The sequence below is a fragment of the Camelus bactrianus genome, chromosome 31, assembly GCF_048773025.1.
Source record: "Camelus bactrianus isolate YW-2024 breed Bactrian camel chromosome 31, ASM4877302v1, whole genome shotgun sequence".
In the NCBI taxonomy this organism is placed as follows: Eukaryota; Metazoa; Chordata; class Mammalia; order Artiodactyla; family Camelidae; genus Camelus; species Camelus bactrianus.
Window position 1 is genome coordinate 26266155 of NC_133569.1, and position 24493 is coordinate 26290647.

The window sequence follows — 24493 nt, forward strand, 5'->3', positions numbered from 1 at the left end:
TAAAATGTTTAAACACATCCAACAGAGAAATCTATATGGAATAGTAAAAATTTAAAATACTTCATATGTTTAAGAGACTGTTGGCACCACAGTGTGAGTATTCCTCTTGGCACATGGGATAGATGCAGCACTAGTTTGATGGGGCTAATGGGCCTCAAATGCAGACAAGGAGGGAGTGATGACACTCAATGAATTTTCCTGATGGGCACTGAGGTCCAGATGGTATTTCACGTCCTGATCCCCCTCGCAGGCCAGGGTGCTGGCAGGCAGAGGCCAAGGGCACTGCAGGATCCCTGGTCTTCCCACCGGCTTATCTTTAACCCTTTCCACTAAAGTGGGAACCTCTCCAGGAATTCACCCATGCCTCCAGGACTCTCCCTGGGAAGCTGTCATATCTTAGCATTTTAACCCCAGAGTAGGAGAACATAGATGTGAAATTAACCAAGCACAGGCAAGTGGTGAGAGGAATTGAGGCAGCCTCTCTTGTTACTAAAGGGGCAAAACCCACAAAGGGACCAGCAAGACATCCCAAGCAGGGCCACTCCCTTCCCACTTTTGTGCTTCTGTAAAAGGGCTTGCTTCTAGGAAAACAAAACTTACCCCTAAAATTCCATTGGTTCCCCAAAGTTCATTCCTGATTGGTCCATTTCTAACACCTCATTTGCATATGGCACAAATTTGATTGAAACATAAAATCCTATAAAAGCCTGTGTAAACCTACAGACGGGGTCCAGAGCTTGGAGTGTTAACTCCTGTGGGCCTGCCGTCGTGATAAACCTGAGTTCTCCAACCCTCTGAGTGTCGCTTGGTCTCTCGATGGGATTCAGGTTTCTGTAACATTACCTCACTGGTGGATCTGCCTCCTGATCATGAGTCACGATTGTCAAGGTGCAGAGATCAATGGCAGCCATTCCGCATTCTTATCTCCAGCTTTTGGTTTTAAATACATAGTTTTCCCATCCATGGCCATGGGTCAGATTGCTTATATCCATTGGGCACAAAGAACCAAAGAAGCAAAATGAGCAAGACAGAAATAGCGTCCAATGGGTCACTAGCCACGAGGGCCTGTGCCAAGAGCTATGAGCCTTTCCAGGGCCTGTGAAAGTGTCTGAAGTGTGAAAAAAATAGAAGAAAACACTTTAATTCCAAAATTAATATATGTTCAATTAATTGTTTATCAACTATAGCACTGGGTCATCAGCTCAACTGCAACTTTCTCTTAGGTAGTTGTCCTGGTGCACACATTCACTCATTCAGCAAGTGCTTATGGGGCGACTACTGGGGCCACACGTTATTCCCAGTTCTGTGAATTCAACGTCCCTCAATGTCCCTGTCTTTACATGCTTTCATTTTAAAGGGAGAGACAAGATAACAAACGTGAAGCCAGGTGAGGTAAGAGCTGTGAACACAAATATATCAGGACAAGGAGACAGGTGGTCAGGAGGCATTATCAGCAGAGGTGATTTCCTGAGCCCTGAGTGAGGAGACAGAGGAAGCTGTGTGACTTGGCAGCACATCCAGCAGAAATAGAACACAAATCACCTGTGTAATTTAAAATTTTCTACTCACCGCTTAGGAAACTAAAAAGAAATAGATGAACTATATTTATCCCAATATATACCAAAATATTGTTGTTTTTGACATATAATTCACATAGAGCATTTTAATGTGATACTTTATTATTATTTTTTTTCATGCCTGGTGTGTATTTTGCCTTTACGTCTCAAATTCAGCCAACCACAGTGCCAATCAGCTAGCGACACACGGCCACCAGCTACCATATGGGACAGTGCGGGTCAAGGACCAGCACCAGAGGTGGATGCCACCTCCAGGCTGGGCCCTGGAATGGGCCACCGCACACCATGTCACGTATGCTGCCTACTGACCCGAAGCCCAGAAAATGGGTTCTGACAGGCCCTGAAGTCCTCGTATGTGTGCCTTTGTTGTTGAAGCCGTTATAAACACACACACTTTCTGCATGATCTGAGGGACGTGGACTATGAGGGGAAATCCATAGTATCATCACCGGAAACCAGACTGCTGCTGCATCTTCCTTTCCTTCATGAGGAGAGGCAGGAGGGCAGGCACCCGGACAAGGCGGACCATTATTCCCGAGGACTAAAGAATTTGTCTGGAGACGGTCCTGTTGACACAGGGTCCAGGCCTCTCCACCGCACACACAGATCTTTGAACAAGCCCATTCTGTGGCCTGTTTGAGTTCCATCTTCAAGTAAATCCTTATGTGAATATTTGTGCAATTGAAAAAGGGAGAAAGCAACCCAAAATCTCTCAAGGCTTAACATTAGGAGCACTGGGTCCTCAGTTTTGCCCTGCCACAATGGGATCGCCAATAGGCTGCTTCTCTTACCCAGGTGTGCAAACTTGAGGTCAGGTGGAATCGGTGATGTTTCAGGGGCCCCTTCCTGGGTGGACACAGTGAAAACTACCTGTGGTTGAAACTGACCACAGTGTAGCCCTGGTCTGGGTGAAGCAGGTTTTATTGGTGCTTTTGGCTGGTTAGGACTTCAAGAAACCATTCACTTCTCGTTTGGGAATCTATTCCTAAGGTATGGGGCAGAAGGGTTCCTGATTAGGATATTTGAGAGTATCTCACACAAACAATCATTGAAATGCTTTTTTAAATAGCATGCCATTTCTAGTATTAACAAAACCTGTTATATCCCTCCCTCAAAGAATGTGCATAACATGGTAAGGACGGAAGAAGCACAAAGTTAGATTCTATGAGACAAAGAGGACATGTGCAATTTAAGAACACATGCACATCGTAATCACCTGTAATGAAAGAGAATATGAAAAGGAATATATGTTTGTATATGTATGACTGAGACACTATGATGTACACCAGAAATTGACACAACATTGTAACCTGACTCTACTTAAGTTAAAAAAAAAAGAACACACGCACCTCTTCTCTGAATGCTCATGAATATTCCAGCTGAACGTTGGTGGCTGCCGTTAATCTTGGACTCACAAGGCCACGGTGTGTGCACTAAATGACTCTAAGTAACACTCTCAAGGCCTAAAAGTCCATCTCCCTGAGAACCTACCTTGTTACAGAGGAGTGATGGATGCACACATAATAGAAGACACTGTTTCTCAAACTTAGAAGAGGATAAGAATGACCTTGATGCTTGCCAAAGATACAGATTTGGGGCCCAAACCAGGGGAATCTCACTTGAGTGACCACTCTGTATAGAAGTAAAATTTTCAGTACCAATGAAGAAGAGAAGGAATTTTAGGTTCTATGTGCTCCACCAGACCCTGTCGCCCTCGGTGTCTTGAAGCTCCCAGCTGTCTCCTCGCCTGTTTGCAGCAAGGAGGAATGAGGAAGTCTTGGTAAAGGCAGATGGTTTTGTTAGAGGTATTACATGGGCACCATGAGCTGACCCACATGGACAGCTGCAAGAACAAAGAATTTCTGCATCATGAAGTTTGCAACAACCAACCACAACCCTCCCCTTTTAGTATAAAAGAAGCCTGAATTCTGACTTGGAGAAAATGTTTCTCCAAGACATTAGTGTGCCATCTTCTCGGTCTGCTGGATTTCTGAATAAAGTCGCTATTCCTTGCCCCAGCACCTCGTCTCCCAATTTATAGGCCTGTCGTGTGGCGAGCAGAATGAATTTGGACTCAGTAACAGTGGGAATGTAAATGTGTATAATCACACTGGAAAACAGTTTGGTAGTTTTTACAAAGCTAGACTTGCAATTACTGTACAACCAAGCAAGTAAATTTTGGGGTATTTATCCCAGAGAAATGTAGGCTTATATTCACACAATCACCTGTATGCAAATGTTCAGAGCAGCTTTATTAATAATAGCTAAAACTAGAAACGACCCAGATGCCCTTCAGTGGGTGAATAGTCACACAGACTCCTGTATCTCCATATCATGGAATAATACTCAGCAGTTAAGAGAACCATGGCAACAAATTACAAAGGAGTTATACTAAGTGGGGGAAAAAGCCAACCCCCAAAAGTTGCATTACCACATGCTTCCATTTATACATCATTCTTGAGATGACAAAATTATAGAGACGGAGAACAGAGTAGTGACGATCAGTGATGGCCCAGGGGGAGGGGTGGGGAAGGGAGGACAAGGGCTCCACAGGGGGACCTTGCAGTGGTGGAGGTGCTCTGCATCTTGGCTGTGTCCATCTCAGCATCCTGGTTGTGATATTGTCCTGTAGCTTCGTAAGACATTAGTATCTCGGGGGAAACTGGTGGAGGGTACTCAGGATCTCTGTTAATGCTCAACGACTGCAAGTGAATGCAAAATTTTTCTAAATAAAAGGTTAGTTCAATAAAACGTGGCAGAACTATCTATAGATGTGTAACACTTCACTTCTATTGTTTCACATAACCCAGCCCCTCCACATTTACACTATGTGGTTAACCCCTGAGCATTTGAATTTCTGAACTCTTCTCAAAGACAATTAAGTGGACAAATAATTGACCATTTAAAAGTTGCTATTAGTTGCTGTTTGTCAAGAGTTAGTGATTTTTATCCATCCCACATCACTGAATTATTCCCCCTTATACATCACTGAGGATATACAGCTGGAAGTTCTGTATGGCCTTTTCTAAAGCTACATATAAGCAAAAATTGTGGTTGGAAATTGGGACTCTGAAATGGTTTGGCTGAGCCTTTTATTATGGAATGACTAAGTAGGAGAAGTCGATGGTGCCATGGGCAGTGAGGCCCAGAGGACGGGAAAGAAACTAAAGGAAGCAATGGCAGTAAATGAAACACTTCAAGCAGGCAAGATTGCTTTCAGTGATGGGGCCTCCAGTCTGCGAGCAAGTACGGCTAGGGAAGCAAGGGTTGAACGGTCTGCAGGCTCCCACATCCGTACAACAAAGGGTAAGAGTCAGGTCTGCAAGCGAGGAGAATCACAGCATAAAATGCTGCTTTCCACTTCATTTTTCCTAGGACACACAAAAGAGCCAAGTCGAAAATTAATCTGCAGCCAGTGCATGGAACAAGCCATCTCTGCAGCTGAACAGGCCTGAGGTGCTCCGGGTGAGTAACAGATGAACAATGAAACACGGGAAAGGCTAAGACATTCGTATAATTATGGAACCTGCTGAGAAAGGCCCAGCTGCAATGAAAGCCACAGGGAAAAATGTAAAACAGAGCGTTCTGGGTAATCCTCTACTCACACTTTTTAACAAGAGAAGAGCCCTTTCAGGCACGTACCTTTCCTTCCCCCTAGAAACTCGCTGCTGAATTTCCAAAGAGCAAAATTATTAAAACCAATAAATATTCTCTAGAAGTTTTCTTTTCTCATTTGGAAAAGTAAATGAAGGATAAATATTCTGGAAAAAAATAATCAAGTTCTATGGTTCTCCATAAAGGGAGCTTCCTCTTTGTCCCGAGCTCAGAGCTCTTTGCGTTCTAGAAACCAGTACTGTTACGCTCTTCAAGGCAGCCTTGACATCCACGCCAGTGTTTCTGTGGACGGCTGTCAATGGCCTCAGACTCCCCGCACTGCTCTGGGATGGCTTCCCCGACGTCTGCACCATGGCCACTGTCCTCACTCATCACTAGCTCGACCGAGTTACTCCTTTCACAGCTTCAGATCATGCTCAAATTATCTGCCATTTAATGCAATATACCAGGAATGAGTCCTGGTTTCTCACATTCATTCTTGGTATTGCCACTTCCTCCACAGAAACAATTTTAACTGACAAGAAACAAGATTATAAACACTCACCATCTCCTCTGTGAGTCACCCCAATACCTCGCTTCTCTTTCTCCTTGTCATAGATTGCCACAAAACAAACCCTAAAGTCAATGTTATAAAACAACATTCACTTTATTATGCCTTTGGATTCTGCTGTCAGGAGTCTAGACAGGGCCCCGAGATAACGGCTTATCTGCTCTGTGGGGTTAGAAGAGGCAGGCAGGGCCCACAGGGCTGGGGTGGGGAGAAAGGCAGTGTCTGCAGTGCGCTGGAGGTGGGGAAGATGACAGTGGCAACACTTGCTTCACATCTGTCCCCCCAGAATCAAGTGAAATAGCAAGCTTCTGTTTGCCCCTTATATATGTGAACACACATTCACTCCATCTCCCTAGGAAGTAAGCCAATGCCTCACCAATGATGGTACTGACCTCCAGACCTCTGGTTGCAGTCCATCCTCTGCCTAGTTTTGTTATGATTCTGCCTCAGATTCTGTGACCCACAAGTCCAGTTGTAGAATAAATCGCAGCAACACCCATAGATAAATAGTGCCATATTTGTCACTTTATTTGTAAAATTCACTTAGTATTTAGGGAGCTGATATGGCATTGAACAGCTTGAAGAAAGATAACAAGAAACTTAAGTATCTTAAATTTTAAGATTAAGGCATAAAGTACATTCCAGGGTCCTTCTAAAACTGTGTTACAGTTTGATCCTACAGCATGCTGAGATGCAAAGTCAGTTGAATTCACAATATCACATTATCACTCTGTCAAAGTGAGGGCATTGATTGGAAGTCTAAGAATTAGAATGGGAATATATTAGAGAATCCAAAATATCTGGACTACTCTGAACCCTGCTTTCTCCTTCCCTTGGAGTCTTCCTTGCTTGTCCAAGTCCTACCTTGCACGAAGACCCTGAAACCTTCTTGCCTGAGTGAGTTCCGCTGAAAGGGGAAATCAGTTGCTCCTTGCACCCCAGTCCTTGCAGGTTACGCTGACTGTGTGATGCTCTGTAACTACACTTAAAGCTCCACGTGTCCAGGGGATCAACTGTGAAGTCAACCCCTGAAATAGAAAACAAACTGTTTTTCAATCAGCAAAATCACCAGAATGTGTGTGGGAATAGATTCTGATGATCTAAGACCAAGAAGAAATGGTTTTTATTACATTTCATAATTACTAAGTCAGGTAGCTAATTCTACATTCCCCACATTTTTCTAATAGTTTGTTTTCTGCACCTCGTGCCTTCTGGTAGTCAAGTTTTTTGGTGCAAGTAATAGTAAGTGGCCCTGACTATCTTACAGAAACGTATTGAAGGATGTTGGTAGCAAGCAAAGTCAATGGGAAGGCCAGAGAAATGAGGTTTTGCAAGAAGTCAGGAAGGAGAGGAGGCCAGACAGGAAGTCAGCCAAAGTCACGCTGTTAAAGCAGGCAGTTAGCTAGATATGAACGAGCCATGTGGCAGGAAGCCATATATCTTGTGAACAGCAGGGGTCATTGGGGCAAACAAAGAAAAGCAGGAACCTCCCAGCTCACGGAAAACCATGTATCTTGTGGGGACAGGGGTCCTAGCAGCACACAAAGAAAGGTGGGAAAAGGCAGGAATCTCTCGCATCTGAATGCAAGCTTTTGTTTGTTGTGCCCTCATTCCGTAAAATTAGTCTTGCAGATAAGAAATACCCATCGTGTACGACGGACATCATGACACTTCTGATCAAGACCAAATAAGGACAAAAATCCCTCCTCCCCTCGAGAAGGGGAAACTGGGATGAAAAAAATCAGGAAATACGACCTCAAACCCCTCCCATCTCAATGAATATTCCGCCCAGTCATTTTTGCACTCCGTATGCCCAGCTTGCCAAAGGAACTCAGGTAGGTACTCATCTGAGACTGACCGCTCTCCCTTCTGAGAGTACACTGCCACTTAATAAATCCTCGCTTTGCTTTCTCGACCACCATGGCTCATCTCTGAACTCTTTCTGCAATGAGACAAGAACTTACTCTCTGGTAACAACACCAGAAGTGTCGCCAACAAGACCTGCAGCAGTGTAGCTGGCCACCTAGCACCACCTAGTATCAGGAAATAAAAATACAAGGGCTTTCCTTAACTGGATAAAGACTAAATTTTTAAAAATGCAACAAAAAATACATAATTAATTTGGAAATTTTACGTCAATTTACTTCAGGTAGGAAATAGGGCAATTATGCCTGCTATTAGTACTATTGTTTACCGTAATTCTTGGAGTATTACTCCATGTTGTAAGACATTAAAAAGAAATTAAAATTGCAATCCAAATGAAGATTGGAATGAGAAAAGATAAAACGCTCATTAATTGCAAGTGAGATGATAGTTTACATATAAATCTCAAGAGAACAACCTGTAAGCTTATTAAAACTATTAGAAGGCTTTATAAAGGTTTACAGGCATAGCATTAACTTATAAAATCATGAATGTTCCTCTTCACAAATATACAACTGTATTTTTGTTGTTTTTTTTAGCATTTGTAGCATGTATTTTAGCTAAAGCGTGTTAGGAATTAACCTACCCAAGAAGGCATGTGATATTTATGGAGATGATTTAAAAAGTCTAGAAAAGTCATAAAGCAGTTAGTTAATAGAGAGGCAGACCATGTCCATGGATGAGGTGATTTAGCTGTAAGGACATCACTTTGGCCCACATATCCCAGGCAAACCCTGGGGAAGGCCCTGGGTATGCCTGGGACATTGACATGTGGGCGACTGGCCTCACCTTTGACTGTTTCTGTGGAAGAGCCACAAACACCAGCCTGTCAAGAGAAGAGTCAGTGTCATCATTCCTCATAATTTCTAAGTGAAGGGCTCATGGACACGATTGATGTTAACATTCCTCCCAGCCTGTGAGACAAACCCACGTGCATCTTTGGCTGTATCAACAGCAGATTTTTAGGGATATTCTGGAACTCTGAAGATCATAAAATTGAGAGTATATTCTGGGAACTTCCTCACATATCCCTGCCAATGTATTTTGAGCACTGGCAACTCCTCACCTTGGAACCAACAGATGGTCAATGCCCATTTTTCTTTTTTTTCGTACCTATATATTTTTATTGAAGTATAGTCAGTTCACAATGTACAGCATAATGCTTCAGTCATACATGAACATACATATATTTGTTTTCATATTCTTCTTCACCATAACTTAATACAAAATATTGAATATAGTTCCTTATGCTATGCAGTATGAACTTGTTGTTTATTTATTTTATAGATATTAGTATCAGCAAATCTCAAGCTCACAATTTATCCCTTCTCACCCTTTCCCCCCTGGTAACTGTAAGTTTGTTTCCTATGTCTGTGAGTCTGTTTCTGTTTTGTAAATAAGTTCATTTGTCTCTTTTTTTTTTTTTTAGATTCCACATATGTGATATAATATAGTATTTTTCTTTCACTTTCCGGCTCACTTCACTTAGAATGACCTTCTCCAGGTCCATCCATGTTGCTACAAATGGCATTATTTTGTTCTTTTTATGGCTGAGTAGTATTCCATTGTATACATATACCACATCTTCTTTATCCAGTCATCTGTCGATGGACATTTGGGTTGTTTACATGTCTTGGCTACTGTAAATAATCAGGCATTTTCTTTAGAAAACTAATAGTTGTAAAATTCCTTTTCCGCCCCTTTGAGATGTACATAAATAAATCTTTTTTGGAAGTCTCCTGCCAGTTTTATAACCCAGGAATGTCTTTCTCAAGGACCTGGGAGCTCTCTCTCTGAAATGTCACATTAGAGGCGATAGCGCCCCCATGTCCCAGTTGCCATGAAAAGGTAGGCGCCCGGTCCCCGAGCTGTACAACTCCCTCCTGTCGTAAAGACACGGGAAGGTCACTTTTCTTTGTTAAAGCCAGATAACAAACAGGTGCCTCTGCTCTCCCTTTCAGCCAACACCTAAAAAACCCTGTGGCAATTTGTGTCAGAGGTGTGGAGTTCAGGATGCGTTTGCTCATTCTCTCCCTATTGCAATAGCCTTGAGTAAAGTTGTCCTTAGCTGCTTGGCTTTCTCCACTGCAAGTTTTGCTTGGCAGTGCCCACAGGCTCTCCCACACATGGACAACTCCAGCCTCTGGTTTGTGCCTCACCTGCCTTCACACACTGAGCTCCTAACTGCAGAGGCAGACTGAGGAAGCAAGGCTGGCCTGGACACAGCCCGTGGGCCCACCTGTGCCTGTGCTCCCCACCCTCCTGCTTCAGGGCCTTGTACCTGGCTTCCTGTCTCCCCTGCCATCCTCAGATCCCAGAACCAGGGCAAGCATTACCTGGAGCAGATGAACTCAGCTCTTCCACAAAAACAAATTCCTATAGAAAGTAAATCTGTAGAAACAAAAGCATTTATTTATCTCCATTAAGCCCGCAAGGAGATTACATTTGGTTGAAGGATGTGGGCTCATGTCTCTTAATTTTTCATGTCAATTCTCTTTCCTTTTATGCCCTGAAAAAGAAAAAAATTCTGAGATGGATCTCAACTTTCCACCCATACAGTTAGCCTCTGCTAGAAAAATGTCTGCTCATAGAGAAGAAAAAGCTCTTGAATTTTAAGAACAGTCCTGAGAAACAATCCTCAGCCTTTCATGGACCCCATGGAGGCTGAGTGTGATGGGGCCCAATTTAGACCATGATGGAGTCATCTTTTTCTCACAGTTACAGCAAGGAGGAGAATGTGCATGAAACGAACAGGAATGTTATCCAAAACTGCCTGGGAAATGACAGGTTAGTGTCCTGTTTTGTTTTTGTTTTCCCAAGGTCATTGTCAGAGCTGGGTGGGCTTCACCATAAGCAGGGAAGAAAGAAGAGGCTGAAGCCAAGTGTTCCTGGGAAGGTGGTCTTGCGCTGTGCCTAGTACTCTTAGCACCGCCATTAGCAACTCTACTGAGAGAGGCCCCGCCCTCCCCCAGGGCCAGGGGTGGGCAGGCATTGAAGTTTAAGGAACTGCTGTAGGCCTGGGGAGCTCCCAGAGAGCACTAGCCTCTGGCTCTCATCCACTTACTAAACCACTGGCTTTTTTCCTCAAGTACTTCCCTGCTAATCAAGCTGCCTTCAGACGCGTTTTGTAAAAGGAGCTAGAAATAGAAAGCTCTCAGAAGGCCCGCTGGTTCCTGATGAAGGAGGCCCTGTCTGACTGCAGACCCCACACACACCAGCAGATGAGCCTGGTTCTCACATTCAGTCCCTCTTCACGTGACTTCTTTCTCTCAAGGACTCTCACAGTGTTGCTTTACAGTCCTTTGGGGGACTCCCAGTAACTACGTAAGCCTGGCCTCTTATTACTAAGCTGTGTTCCTTTTGTGATACAGCCAAAGTCAGTTACTGCACACTCTGCTTAAAGTGCTGAGTGGTGACTGCTTGAAATCAGATAACTGCTGTAGGAAGCATTCCAAAGAAAACTGTAAAACTGCCTAGAAATTGTCATCATGAAAGAAAGACGGACTTCCCAGTCACTAAAAAAACATATACTCCAGTTGTGTTCTAGATGAAGACTGGTCTTTATTAGGCTCAGCACTGTTAGGGGTCTGTAGTACAACGCAGTGCAATACAATGGCACTTAAAATGTAAAATAGGGATCTACGTCTGTAATAGAAAATGTTGAAAGGTGGGAGTCAGGGTACCAGCGACTTACAGGGTACCAGTAGCCTTTGGGAGTGAAAGCTAGAGGAAAAGGCCGCTCTGTGTCTTTCACGTCATTTGTCCTGTTTCAGCTGGCACCTGGCACTCATCATTCAGCAAGGCGAGCGCTTGGTCTGCAGGGCACGCTGTTTCACACTTGGCACGTGGAGCTGGAAGTTCCCCTCAGATGCAGCGTTGACACGTGTCACTGCGCATGTTTGTCCTTCCTCTGGGAGTTTTCTCTCCATTGCTCTCAGAATAAGTTCAAAACCCTGCCTTGCTCCTCAGGGCCCTGCGTGATGCAGCCTCAGCCTGACATTCCCAGCGCCCCTCGCAATTCTCTTTCTTGCAACCCTTCGGTGCACACAGCCCTGCCCAGGCCAGGGCCTCTTGCCCTCCTTTCTGGAATGTTCTACCCATGGCTAAGCCATGCTTCAGTATTTTCAGCTGGTCAGAGTGATGGTTAGTTTCATGTGTTGACTTGACTGGGCCACAGCCTTCAGATATTTGGCCAAACATTATTCTAGATAATTCTATGAGTTATATAATTAATAAATAAATAAATAAATAAACAAACAAATAAATAAATAAATAAAGATTAAGAAATAGACAAAAAAATTTTTCTTCTGTAGAGCACAGGGAAGTATACTCAATATCTTGTAATAAACTTTAATGAAAAAGAATATGAAAACAAATATATGTATGTATATGTATGACTGAAACATGCTGTACACCAGAAACTGATACATTGTAACTGACTATACTTCAATTAAAAAAAAATAATAGATCAGTAGACTTTGAGTAAAGCAGATTATCCTCCACAATGTGGGAGGGCCTCACCCAGTCAGTTGAAGGTCTTTAGAAAAAGACTGAGGTCTCCCAAGGAAGAGAAAATTCTGACTCCAGAGGGCCTTTGGACTCAAGCTGCAACGTCAGCTCTTCCCTAGGTCTCCAGCCTGCCAACCTGCCTTGCAGACCTCAAACTGGCCAGCCCCCACAATCATGTGAGCCAAGTCTTCAAAACTCCCCTCTTTTCCCCTCTCATCTCATCTACACATATATACCCATGTATGATCACTTCTGTTTCTCTAGAGAATCCTGACTAATATACTCAGACAGCTTTCCTTAACCACCTCATCTAAAGACAGAGGCTGACACAGTGGCTTTCTTGACATCTTTCTTGGGCTTTTCCACAATCTAGGTGCAGCGCACTTGCTCCTCAGCTGGCTCAAGGCCTGTGGGCTCTGAGCAGGAGCATGGAGGGCTCTGTGAGGCTGGTGCCTCAGTGGGCACTCACAGCGCAGCCCCCAACGCAGGCACAGGACACCTGCTAAATGGACAGTGAATGGCATGTATTCTACTCATTTTAATTACATATCTTTGAAGTAACTGTGGGGTTTGATTAACACAATTTTGAAGTATAGTAATATCTGGAAGTTAACTTCCACTTTGTTGTTTTTGGAAACTTTAACAGGGGACTATGGAATTAGAGAGTGGCTCATAATAACTAATGACTCGTTAATTCCTTAGCCGTGGTGACCCCATTTTGAACCACTTAACATACCTGAGCATAGCTTAAAGCCTATAACTGCAAAGGTGACCAGGAACCATAACACAAGAGGAATCAGGGGTTTGATAGTCACTAACTGTACTGTCTATGCCTTTCAGTTCCACAAATAGGCACCGTGGTCCCTTCCTGAGCCTTCTGACCCCACAAAGCGGCCAGGATGATTATTAGCACATCCCTTGCACTGGGCCGCGTCCACGGTGCAGATCAGCACATCTGAGACCTCTGTCCCTCCACAATGACGTGTCCCTTTGATAGTAAAATACAGTTTAATTCTTGGCTGCAATTTTTCAATTTCTGTCATTCCAGAAATGTGGTGTTTCATGGATTGTCTGGTGCATTTTGATAACAAGAGCAATCTGGACGATGGCTATGTGCCCGACACTCCTGCTCTTTTTGGAGAACCTTTGGGGAGGAGGCCGCAATGGGAATGTTACCAGGAAATAGAGAATAAAAGTTACCTTTGTTGTTAGTCACCTGAAAAAGAGGAATTTTTAATGAGAGATAGAGGGTGTGATATTAACAAGATTTCATTAGCAGAGTGAAAATGCAGTAAAATATAGCACACCCCCGAGAACTGGGGGCGGGCCAACCCAAGAGAGGGAAAAACGGCGCCACTCCTTTATTTTTCCTGTTCTTACATCCTGGCTTAGGGGTTAGTTTTCATGACCGACTGGTTGACCCACAGCGCAGCTTCTTTGTGTGCTCAGGCTGATTGATGGCTTACGTTCCTTGTGCTCAGGAACACCCATCTCTTTTGTGCTTGTTCTTGCCCGTGATGCACACAGAGAAACTATGGGAGGGGGCTCAAACTGCAGTGTTAATTACATTACAATGAGTATTGGGTCAAGTTAAGACGGGTCCTTCCCCCTACTATGCAGCCGCAGCCGGCTTCTTTGCTGGCCTTCATTTAGAGAAAGTAAAAGTTTTTGAAGCCCCTATCCTGAGTGCAGGCATAATATTATTGCTCCCTCCCCCTTCCTCTCCCCTTGCCCGGTGCTCATTTCTATCTAACTTCCTAACAGGAACAAATAGTAATACTTCCAGGTAACAGTGCAAATATCAGAGCAAATCTTAATCCAACCTGGCAGAGCTGCTTAAAGACAGAGATGAAGAGGAGGGCAGAGCACTTTGGCTTACAAATTCTGATGGGACCACCATCCTTCTCCCCAGTAGTGTCTGTATTTCAAATCCCCTTTGGTGGGTACAAGATGAAAACACAACCACATTCAGATGCTTGTTTGACTTGGATAAGCTAGCACTCAGATTCAGGAGAAGTCTGTAGGACATGGACTCATTGGTTATAAAAGCACCAGAGAGATAAAAGTGAGAGGGATCTAAAGAAATAAGACTTTTGGAGTTGGTCATTGAAAGAGCCAGAAAATGCCTTTGAAAAAGCCCAAACAGGGCTTTTGACCTAGACAAAGTCTCTATGCCAGTGCGTCCCAAATTTTGGCATGCATTAGACTCTCTGGAAGCAGAGCTGTCAAATAAAACACAGAACCCCAGTTAAATCTGAATTTCAGGTAAACAATAAATCACTTTTAATATAATTAAGGAAATTAAGCAGGAATGGTTTTCTATATTCGTTGTATTACCTTATCAGGCAGACCCAGAATGCAAAAGCAGAACTTTCAGATGGACTTACAGGGTTGTGTTTACCATTCCCAGCTCCCATATGTGTTGCCCTGAAAACCCGTAGTCCCCACAACTGAGTTTCTTAGGGGTCAGTTTTTACCTTTCTTCCCGTTCTCCATCATGTCTTCCCTGGAACCAAGTTCAAGTGTGAGCACCAGGCCTCCAGCCTCCTACCTCGCTGTCATCCCCTCTCCCCCACCTTCCAGGAAGGGGGCCTGAAAAGCAAGAAGAGCTGCTGCAAAGATGCATAGATAAGGGGAGATTCCCAGAAGTGAAGTGCATTCTAGGAACTGGGACAGGCTTCCTGGGGGTAGGAAGGGAGAGGGCGGCACCTTTGGTCGGGTGTTTTGTCCAAAACCCAAAGATGTCAGTTCTTGGCAACCGTCTTTGGCCACCCCCAGCCAGGACCAGGAGCGTTCAGAAGTTTCACGTGATTTATCTAAACAATGTCAGTGTGCCTTTAAAGTCATTTATAATTAGCTGGAGAGATTTGGTGAAATGGAGAAAGAAGGAAGTTGGATCTGGCTAATTAGCTGCTCAAATTCTTCTGCAAAATAGGGGATTTAATTAGCTAAATAGTTCTAGCTCAGATGCTGAATACAATTAATTTAGGACATTGTGTGAAGTCGGTGCACAATAGTTCATATACTGGAAGATCCATATAATTAACCATCCTACTTTCATTAATTTTTTTTCTAATTTTTACTATTATAAACGAAGCTCTACTATGCGTATCCTTAAGTACTGGACTCTACATGACAAATATTTTCATTTGTTAATCCAGTACAACAGGTAAAATACAGTATTTCACAATTTTAAGTTGTGTTGGTTTTTAAATTTAGAATTGTTAGGGCAGGCAGATAGCTATGAGCAGAGAAAGGGGGGTGCAGGCCAAATGGCAGGAACTGGGCAAAAAAAGGAGAGCCAAATGTAGGAAACTATTCATCATGCAAACAACAAGCAGACAAAGAAAAGCAGGAACCTCTGGGCTGATAAGCAATCACACATTTTGGGGTGACGGGCAGCCTGGAGGTGGACAAAGAAAGGTGGGAAAAGGCAGGAATCTCCAGTGTCCCAATGCAACCTTTTGCTCATTATGCCCTCATTACAATAAAACTAGCCTTGCAGATCAGAAGTACCCATCTTGCACCAACACCATGACACTTCGGATCCAGACTAAATAAGGACAAAAGTCCCTCCTCCCTTTGGGAAGGTGGAGCTGGGATGAAAATCAGGGGATACGACCCCAAACCCTTCCCTCCCCAGTGAATACTCTGCCCACTCATTTTCACACTCTATGTAACCAACTTGCTAATGAAACTCTGGGCCCACTCACATGAGCCTGCCCGCTCTCCCCTCGAGGATGTACCATCCATCCCTTGATAAATCCCCACTTTACTCTCTTAACCTCCATGTCTCGTCTCTGAATTCTTTCTGCGACAAGAACCTAACCACTGGCAATAGAATGACTTTTTAAAAATGTATATTGCCCATTTATCAGAACACTTCCATTTTGGGGCATGCTATCCATCAATATCTGCATTTATTAATTTCTCTGCTCTCAATGTTCCCATTTTTCCCCCCAGCTTGTCATTTGCCTCGTGAGTTTTGTCAGGGGTGACTAGCCTGTATGAATTGCAGAGCAGTCTCTTTTCTGTGTTTATTTTTACACTTGGAACCATCATCTTAGCCCGAGTAGGAATTCATATGCTGCCCTGTAATTAGAGAGCTAGGTTCTCTTGAAGAAATGTTGCCCAGGCCCTGCATCTAGAAAGTGTGGGGGCCAGAACTGAGCCCCAGTCCTAGCTCAGGCTCTTTCCTCTATCCCTCAGGCTTCCCCTGATCAGCTGCCTGGCAGACAGGCATGCAGGAGCCTGGGGAGAGACAGGGAGCCAGCTGGCCAGGGAGCTGCTAATCTGAGAAGACCAGGGGCATGGAGCCTTGGTGAGACAGCCTGTCCCTTGAATATCCTAAAAAATTTCCCACCAAATACCAATTCCCTGAAGGCCTTGCCCCTGCTGAGGACAAATTTCCTGCAAAGAATAGAAGAAAAGTAGAGTCAAAAAGCGAGAGACAGCTTTCTTTATTTCCTTTGCAGCTACAGGAAGCTTAGAAATGCTGAGGTCTTATTTCAAGAGAAAGAACACTCACCACCGGTCTTAGAGGAAGCAGCTTCTGTGGTCAGCATCGCCTGAGGCATATAATAAATGGCTGGTGAATCAGTGTCTTCTCTCTAGTCCCCACCACAACCTGGCACATATAAGGGCCAATTAATATTCATTAATCCATTTCAGTGTGGATTTCACACATGGCAAGGTGTTATAGGGGCAGAAAGACAGAGGGCCAGGGAGAAACCTCACCTTTTGGGTCAGTGCTCAGCCAAGCCTTCACCCAGCTCCATCTGAACAGAGGACAGACATCGAGTCCCCTGACACGTAGCACTGCTCCTTCTTGTCCTGGCCCTGGGAAACCCAGGACATCCTCTCAGGAGCAAATACACAGGGGCAGCTCCCTGACACCCAGTGCAGCCTGGGGCCCTGCCCTCCAGCTCATTCTGGCCAGAGTAACACCCCTCTTCAGCCAGGACTGTCATATGGGAAGGAAAATGGGGGTGGGGGTGGGGGAAAGGGATTGTAGGCTAGAAAGGTTTCCAAAGACTAGCAAATGAGTAGTGTGGAGTTTGGAGTCAAAACCTAAGGTGTTGACAGGGATGTAGATTCAACTTCAGACTCTTCAGACTGTGAGGCAGGGGCCAAGAGCTGGGAGGCCTCCCTAGGCCTCACCTGATAAAGCAGGACAAGCCAGTGGATTTGGGCTCACCAAGAAGCCACTGCACTGTCATTCACAAATGTCCTGACAGTTTCTGAGCGTGTTGGCCCTTTCTTAATTTCACAGAAATGCCAAAGTAGCAAGAAAGGTGAGATATGTGATCAGGCACTTCTACGAATAAGCAGCCTATGATCGACCCCTGGTTTTTCTGACATTCAGACCGTGCAGAGCAATTTAATTCTCCTGGAGTTCACATCTGATTTACACCAGATCCTTATTTATAAATAGGGAAAAGCTAACTTCTGCTGCTCTGTAACCTCCAAGGTCTTAGTCTCCCGAGTGAGTGAGCAGGGTCTTTGATTTCCCCAACCTTGAGGGATCTGTTCAGTCCTCCTCCTGGGCTGGGGTGGGGTGGGGGGGTAGGGGTATGTAGGTAGTGTAGGGCCCCAGGCTACACTGTGTGAACTTGACACAAGAGATGCATCTCATTCATCTTCCAATTTCTCTCTCTACTCAGACCCATTCATTTCACACTGGGGTTTGCATTAGACCCTGCAGGGTGAGTTGAAAGAGGGCTTGCTTCCGGGGAAACTTTACCCAGGGGCAGAGACATACTTGTCCAGAAAGAAGCCACACTTGACTGGGTACAGGGACAAGCCAGGGCTGATCAGGGGGCACCATGAAAGGCCTGGCCAAGGGACAAGGCCATGTGCACAGGGACAAGAGCGAGCATACATTCCAGAGGCACAGAAACAGCCACAGTGAATTCTCATTCTTTATTGATTACTGGATGTATTTCGACAAGTCAGCCCTCAGGCTGAGCCTCAGGACCTGCTAAGGTTTATAAAACATTTTTAAGTGCTCCACGTTGATCGATCAGTAAAGGAAAAGACGGATGGATTTTTAAAAACCCTCTTCCCTCCCATGTAAGGAAACCCCTCCGGTCCTCTGCCTGCCCGTATGTACTCCACTTCCTGAGAGGTGCAGCTGGGAGACTCTCCATGCAAAGCACACACATCTTTGAACGCCTTTTCAAGTCTCCATAGAATTAAAGGCAGACATGACTCTAGCTGATTTACTCCGTTTCCTATTGACTCTCACTTACTTAGCTTACTCCCATCACTTTGCTGTAGCAGAGGCTTCAGGTGCTGCTCCCACAGCTGCAGTGGCTGAAGGCCCTGGTGCCCTAGGGCTTCCCACTAACGTCCTTTCTCAGAGGGAGGGATGGAAACTGCTCCTGCTGCCTGGCAGGTGCTGCCACTGGATAATGTTGAGGCCCCATAGGACACTGAGGGAAAGCAGGATTTGGCCAGGGCTCCAGGGGCAGAGGAGATGGAGGAGATGAAAAGGTTGGAGAAGGCACAAGGGGCAGACCGGATCGTGCTGGCTCCCAGGTCTCCGGGTTCTGGGGCCGCAGCTGCTGGGGCGCTGTCTCTGGCTGCAGAGCAGGCGGGGACTGCCAGCTCCACCATGGCTGTTCACCAGAGGGAGGATGCTTCTCCCACCCCCGCAGGGCCCAGTTCCCGCATGTCAGGAGTGGTCCAGGGTTCCCGAAATGAGTCCTTGCACTGTCAGCTTCCAACTGTGAGAAGGGCTGTTGGGAAGCAGTAAGGACTTTGGGGCTGAAGCTGGAAAAGTGAGAGTAGTGGAGATCTCCAGCAGGCTCACCCAGTGCATCAGCTGGAGTCTCTGGGTCAGGCGAGGCCATATGCACACCCAGGATGCCCCTATATCCCAAGAAAACAGCTGGACCAGAAGCGTCCTCCGACTTCCAGAAGAGGCTGGCATCTCTAAGACCCTGCTGGCAAGAGCAGTCAGGGGCACAGAGTCCAGCTTGACTGGATCCTGGAACTGGGGCACGGACTCCAGCATCCTGAACAGGTCCAAGAACTGGGGCGCAGACTCCAGCGACCTGAACAGGTCCTGGAACTGGGGCGCAGACTCCAGCACCCTGAACGGGTCCTGGAACTGGGGCGCAGACTCCAGCGCCCTGAACGGGTCCTGGAACTGAGGCGCAGACTCCAGCGCCCTGAACGGGTCCTGGAACTGAGGCACAGACTCCAGCACCCAGAACAGGTCCTTCAACTGGGGTGCAGACTTCGGTGCCCTGAATGGATCCTGGAACTGGGGCGCAGACTCCAGCACCCAGAACAGGTCCTTCAACTGGGGTGCAGACTCCGGTGCCCTGAATGGATCCTACAACTGGGGTGCAGACTCCAGCACGCTGAACAGGTCCAAGAACTGGCACACAGACTCCAGCACCCAGAACAGGTCCTTCAACTGGGGTGCAGACTCCAGCACTCTGAATGGATCCTGGAATTGGGGTGCAGACTCTGGCACTTTGAATGGGGCTGTCAGCTGGGGCACAGACTCCAGTGGCCTGAGTGGGTCCTGGAACTGGGGCACAGACTCCAGGGTTTTGAATGCGTCCTGGAACTGGGGGGTGTGCCTCCACCTTCTGGGTGTTCTTTGGAACTCGAGCTCTTCTGTTCTGAAACCAGACCTGGGGAGGGGGCAGGGCGGGGAGATGGAGAAAGCAAGAGAGATGGAGGGAGAGAAAAGACATTTTCCAGTCAAGCCATCTCATAATCATCACCGCTAAGTAGCTTGTGACCTGAGGTTAAACAGATGTCAAAACTACTAGTGCTTACAATAAAAGCAAAGTCTTTGGCTAGGCTGATTCAAACTATTCACTGTGTGGCCCAACCTCACCTTGCAGGCAAATCCGCCCCCCCCGCCCCGCCCCGCCCCGCCCCGCCCGAAGCACCCATGTACGCATGCGCCTACACCTAGGGTCGGGCAGGGGGAGGCACAGGCCAGGGCGCGGTGTGGAGGCCTCTCCCTTTCAGCCTTGGAATCCACGGTTCACGTGCTTGCACTTTCACTCCTGCCCCTTCTCTTCCGTCTGCCAATTGCGATTCAGCCTTTATTATCCAGATCATCCTTCAAATAAGCCTCCTCCCATGGGGGTGGGGGGAGTGGGTGGATGCTGGTCCAAGGGCACAGACTCTCAGGCATGAGATTCACAGGTCCTGCGGATCTAACGTGCAGCGTGGTGACTATAGCTGGTAATGGGAATACGTACCGGAAAGTTGCTAAGAGATCTTGAGTGTTTTCACCACAAAATGAAATGCTATGTGATGGGATGGAGGTGTTAGGTAAGCTACAGTGGTAATCATTTTGCAGTTTATAAGACAGACACCTCTCTGAGTAAAACCCCTTTTCACCCCAAGCCCCAGTTCAGTATCAGTTTCTCTGTGGGTCCCTTCCCAACCTCACCTCGGCCAGGTGAGTCCTGGGAGCAGGACAGCTGTCAATCTTGCCTCCTCTCCTTTGCCCAAACACAGGCAGTGTCTCCTCCTCTTTCCCCATTTCCAGGCAGGCCTCCTCCCTGCCTCTGTTTAGTTTTGAGATGTGGTCCACTTCCCCCAGGACTACTCCCTCTCCTGGTGGGCTCCCCTTAACCCCTCACCCTGCTCCAGCTCAGCCAGGCCTCCCTCTTGCTCTTTAGAAACCCAACAGTAGCCTCTTTATAGGCCCAGCCACCAGGCAAGCCCTAAAGATGGAACAGAGCAATAGGAGAACTACACAAACAACTCCCATGCATTATTTTTCCCACTTAGGGGAAAAAAAAGACAAAACAAAACAACTCCACACTCTCCAATTGCATGACAAAGGCCCAATCCTATACTGGGGCCTTCCTAAAACTCCAGCCTTGCACCCTCCTGTTTACACCCTGACCCCAGGCCAGGCCCAACTCCAGGCAGGCGCAGGGCCCTAGCCTGCACCTGAACTAACCTAGCTTTCTTCCCCCGGGGCTTTTGCAAATGCTAATTTGATCTTCAGCCAGCAAGCTTTGCCAGCCCCTCTGGACCCATGTCTCCCAGGTGCCCCCTAAGGGATGCACCCCAGCATAGCTGTTTGAACTTCAGAGTTTCCCATCTGGCTCCGGGAGCTACTTAAGCTGTAAACTGGAATCCTGAAACCATTTACTGAACTTCTGAGGCCACTGCTTTTGCCTGCAAGTGGTCATAAAGGTGTACCTAGCTTGTTGGATTGTTTGAGGCTTCAAGGAAGTAATGACTGGCAAGTCTTCTGATTGTGATCAAGTCCTTAAGGGCTGCCTGCCCCTCCCTCAGAGTGAGGTTCCCCAGGCCAGCTGATAAGAGGCCACTGTGAGGCTTTCAAATCTTTCTAAATCAAAAGTCACTGGCTTGGGGCTAACCCTAAGCTTTTTTTCTGTATCCTGGTTCACTCTGTAAAGTTTGGAACACCTCGGGAGGGGGGGAGTCAGGGGTGGGGAGGTGCTCCATAGAAAACATACGGAAATTAATTGGGAAAAATTCATTTCAGGTTACCACTTCTAAAAATAGGAAGCCCCACAGCCCTCACCATCCAGGTTTTATCTTTCAGTCCAGTACTGGGTGTTTCCGGTAACCCTTCTTTCCTCTGGGTGTGGTTTGTTTAATTATCTCTGGGGCTACATAGATTTTTTTTTTTTTTGGAAAAATAAAATTCTTAAAAGAGCACCTGGCTCATGGCAAACCTCAAGGGTGTTCATTCCCACTTCAGTGGCCTCAGATTCATTCTGTCTTCATCAAGCACCTCGAAAAAGGCTGGGTAGAAAATAGTGGAATGGGGGACCCCGGGAGCTGAGGCATGCTGTGGGGTGACTCTCAAGACTCTGCTGCACATGAAAACCACTTGGGGAGAGTTCAGAACTTCCCGGGCCCCAGCTAAAGCCCAGCTGTCAGTGTAGGATGCAGGGCTGGGGGTCAGCTGTGTGCTGGAGTCACCTGGCAACTTCAAAACTTCCGCACACCCAGGGCCATACTCCCAGATCAAATTTCGGAATGGGACCCCGTTAGTCTAGGATTGAAAAGTGTCAGTCCAGGACAGAAATTTCAACCCTGGCTTCACGTTAGAATCACCTGGGAGGCTCCCCAAACAACCTGTGGATGTAAGGGCTCTACTCTGAGGCCTGAATTTCATTTAGGACAGTGGTTCTCACATTTGAGCTCACACCTCAGTCACCCAGGGGGCAGGGGGGTGGGGGTGTAAAATTCCCAATCCCTGGGCTGTGCCCAGACTCATCCTGGCAGGCTTCCTGGAGGCGGAACTGGGACCCAGTCCTCCCACCCCCCAGGAGAGATTACAACACACCCCCAAGGCTGAGACCCAGAGGTTCAAAAGGTCGGGGACCCCTGGGACCTCCAGCCTCTGTTGGGGATCCCTGTGAGGTCTCAACCATTTTCTTTACAATACTTAGGTTAACACATAATGACTTCATTATGGTTATTTTTCATAAATTTGCAAATATTTTGAAATTTCTCAGTTTCAATTTCTAACATGGTAAATATTTGACAGATACAACCCACAGAAGCCAGCTTAGCCTCTACCCCGGCCAGAGTAGTAACCTAAACTACTAAACCTCTCTGACCTTTCTTTGTCTAATACAGGAAATGGGGATAATGCCTACCTTACAGGGATATTAAGGAGATTAACTCCAAGTGAGTTTTTAAGCCAGTGTTAAACAGGCTGCCAATACACGCTAGTGCCTCACCCACCCCACCCCTCTGTCAAGGAGAACAGATTTACAGTTTTACCTGGATCCTTGGCTCAGGGATCTTGGTTCGATTGGCCAGATCTACTCTGTCATTAATGTCTGGGTAACGGTCGTTTTCAAAGGCCTCAGTGAGAATCTTGTATTGGTTTTTGTCGAACTTGGTCCTCTTGCGCCTCTGGCCTTCTTTGCACTCTAGAGATAGAGAATAGATAGGCAGAAAATAGACTTTAGTCTCAGGCCTCACATTCAGGCTCGCTCTTGATCTCAGTCTTCACCCATCATCCACCACCCATCAATCTCCACGTGAGACCTGAGACTTGCCCCCTGAGCCCAGGTCAGTGTAGGACCTGCAGCCTCCAGATGAGAAGGACTTTGCTTCCAGGTGTAAAGCTTCGGCCCCTTTCCTGAGCTCTCTCAGGGCCGCTCCTAGAGTCTGCTGCTGGTCCTGGCGCCCTCGGAGGAATCCCATGAAATACAGACACAGAGCCTGCTCCCAGCTCTCCCTCAGCTCCCAGCTCAGGGGCTCCACCCACACGTCTACGGATACCACGAAAATCACTGAACCCCAAACAGTTCTTGGGGCATCAGCCGAATAAACTACGACAACTTACATACTATACAATTGTAAAGTAAAGAGCATCTCCAGATGTGTCGACTCCTGCTAACTTATCTGCCACCTATGAGAGGACCCAAAATACGCAGATACTAGGAGATGCCAAAAGACTAACACGAGGGAACCATAACATCTGGAAATTTCTATACATTCACGTTTATATTTCCCTTTGTGACTGGGGAGGCTCCGCAGTCCTGTTTCAGCTTTGGGGTCCCAAGACAATCAGAGCGTGGCTCACCATGGACTCAGTTCTAAATGGATTTCGCTCCATGGCGCAAAATGGGCAAAAATACAAGGCCCAAGTGAAACCAGTTCCCTTCCCCCACCCCCATCACCCCCACCTCCCCGCCCCCAGCCCCCTCCTCAGGGCTCTGGAACGCCACCCAACCCTGCAGCGGGAAATTTCCCCGCTTCTGAATTGAAACAAACACTGTACTGCCGCGGGCCCCTACTGCCATCCTGAGCTCCTTCTCCAAGGCGGCTTTTTAAAGGTCTGCTTTGGTTAGTCTTCCCCCTCCCCAAGTCTCAGCACCACAGTGAACAGAGAACTTGAAACCGCTCCAGGTGAGCCCTGCGCCGACCCCGCTGCCCGGCCGCAGCTGCCATACCCCGTGCAAGCTTTCCTCCCAAGGACTCGCGCTTTGCAGACATGGCCAAGATGCACCTCCTTGAAGCAAGGAACTTCGAAGCAAGGAACTCCGGCGGGAACCGCTTCTCGGCCTCCCTGAGTCCTGAGGATGATCTGGAGGCACCCACCCAGTTAAGCCCCTTTTAACACCTTGTAAGGCCCCCTCCCTTAATCGCTATCTTCCCTGAAAGGGCTTCTGGGAGTGGTGCTGCCCTGCGCTTCCGGCTCCCCTTCCCAGCGCACGGAGCTCCCTCCCAGGCCTTGCAGAGCTGCCGAGGCGGCGATGAGCACCAAGTCAGGGCCGAAGAAACAGGACTTTTAAAAGATTTCCCAGCACAGCCGCAAAACAGCGTAGGCCAGACCACA

At 46.7% G+C, this 24493-nt stretch overlaps 1 pseudogene; it reads right to left on the bottom strand.

Annotated features, from left to right (window-relative positions):
• The window catches only part of LOC105065436 (protein Shroom3-like), a 45156-nt pseudogene extending 21006 nt beyond the window's left edge, over positions 1-24150 (bottom strand).
• Positions 24151-24493: the final 343 nt, after the last annotated feature.